At 41.0% G+C, this 2,255-nt stretch overlaps 1 pseudogene; it reads left to right on the forward strand.

Annotated features, from left to right (window-relative positions):
• The first annotated feature begins 267 nt into the window (after nucleotides 1-267).
• Nucleotides 268-2,255, forward strand: part of LOC113304307 — a 5,181-nt pseudogene continuing 3,193 nt past the window's right edge.

The raw sequence follows: 2,255 nt of genomic DNA on the forward strand, positions 1-2,255 counted from the left end.
GATGTTCAAATCATGAACAAGTATCTCTAATTCACTCATCTAAAATGAGACCCATCCCTCCATTGCGTATTGGTACTTATCGGGTATAGAATAGATTTGCTTCTCTTTGTTCCTACGAACAGAATTTTTTTGTTATTACCAACGGAATGCACTATAAATGCACCCTTGCTCCGAGATAATCCATTGAAAAGGAGAAGTCGATAGCATAAGCAGAGTCTTTTCCAATGCGATAAAGTAACATAGTATCTATTTTTCTTTGATAAAGGGGTATTTCCATGGGTTTGCCTTGGTATCGTGTTCATACCGTTGTATTGAATGATCCCGGCCGGTTACTTTCTGTCCATATAATGCATACAGCTCTAGTTTCTGGTTGGGCCGGTTCGATGGCTCTATACGAATTAGCCGTTTTTGATCCCTCTGACCCAGTTCTTGATCCAATGTGGAGACAAGGTATGTTCGTTATCGCATTCATGAATCGTTTAGGAATAACGAATTCCTGGGGTGGTTGGAGTATCACAGGAGGGACTATAATGAATCCGGGTATTTGGAGTTACGAAGGTGTGGCCGGGGCACATATTCTGTTTTCTGGCTTGTGCTTCTTGGCAGCTATCTGGCATTGGGTATATTGGGATCTAGAAATTTTCTGTGATGAACGTACAGGAAAACCTTCTTTGTATTTGCCCAAGATCTTTGGAATTCATTTATTCCTCTCAGGGGTCACTTGCTTTGGGTTTGGCGCATTTCATGTAACAGGCTTGTATGGTCCTGGAATATGGGTGTCCGATCCTTATGGACTGACTGGAAAAGTACAATCTGTAAATCCCGCGTGGGTTGTAGAAGGTTTTGATCCTTTAGCCTCTCATCATATTGCAGCAGGTACCTTAGGCATATTAGCGGGCCTCTTCCATCTTAGTGTCCGCCCGCCTTAACGTCTATACAAAGGATTACGTATGGGTAATATTGAAACTGTCCTTTCCAGTAGTATCGCTGCTGTCTTTTTTGCAGCTTTCGTTGTTGCTGGAACTATGTGGTATGGTTCAGCAACAACCCCGATCGAATTATTTGGTCCTACTCGTTATCAATGGGACCAAGGATATTTCCAGCAAGAAATATATCGCAGGGTTAGCGCCGGGCTAGCCGAAAATCAGAGTGTATCAGAAGCTTGGTCTAAAATTCCCGAAAATTTGGCTTTTTATGATTACATTGGTAATAATCCAGCCAAAGGGGGATTATTCCGAGCAGGTTCAATGGACAGCGGGGATGGAATCACCGTTGGGTGGTTAGGACATCCTATCTTTAGAGATAAAGAAGGCGATGAGATTTTTGTACGTCGCATGCCTACTTTTTTTGAAACATTTCCAGTAGTTTTGGTAGACGGAGATGGAATTGTGAGAGACGATGTTCCTTTTAGAAGGGAAGAATGATAGTATAGTGTCGAACAGGTAGGTGTAACTGTTGAGTTCTATGGCGGTGAACTGAATGGAGTCAGTTATAATGATCCTGCTACCGTGAAAAAATATGCTAGACGTTCTCAATTGGGCGAGATTTTTGAATTAGATCGTGCTACTTTGAAATCCGACGGTGTTTTCGTAGCAGTCCAAGGGGTTGGTTCACTTTTGGGCATGCCCTCATTTGCTTTGCTCTTATTTTTCGGACACATTTGGCATGGTGCTAGAACTTTGTTCAGAGATGTTTTTGCTGATATTGACCCAGATTTGGATTCTCAAGTGGAATTTGGAGCATTCCAAAAACTTGGAGATCCGACTACAAAGAGACAGGTAGTCTGAGACAACAGTACTATGGTTTCTTTCGACTCTATTTTCTTTTCTTTTTGTGATTTAACATAACATAAGGTATTGGAGAAATCTTGATTTGAATCACCGTTTTTTCTTTGATTGTTGTCCTTTCTTTATCTTATCTGGGAGCTGATCCCAAATGAACAGGTGTGGAAGCTATAATTGTAAATCACGATCGAATCTATGGAAGCATTGGTTTATACATTCCTCTTAGTCTCGACTCTAGGGATTATTTTTTTCGCTATCTTTTTTCGACTAAGAAATAATTTATAGGGAGGCTCATTACATTACTTTAACTAGTCCCCGTGTTCCTCGAATGGATGTCTTAGTTGTTGAGAGGGCTGCCCAAAAGCGGTATATAAGGCGTACCCGGTAAAACTTACAAGTGAACCAGATATAAAGATGGTGACTAGGGTTGTTGTTTCCATTATTATATAATTTCAAGACCACAATGGATCT

The sequence above is a fragment of the Papaver somniferum genome, chromosome 8 (genome assembly GCF_003573695.1).
Source record: "Papaver somniferum cultivar HN1 chromosome 8, ASM357369v1, whole genome shotgun sequence".
NCBI classification, from domain to species: Eukaryota; Viridiplantae; Streptophyta; class Magnoliopsida; order Ranunculales; family Papaveraceae; genus Papaver; species Papaver somniferum.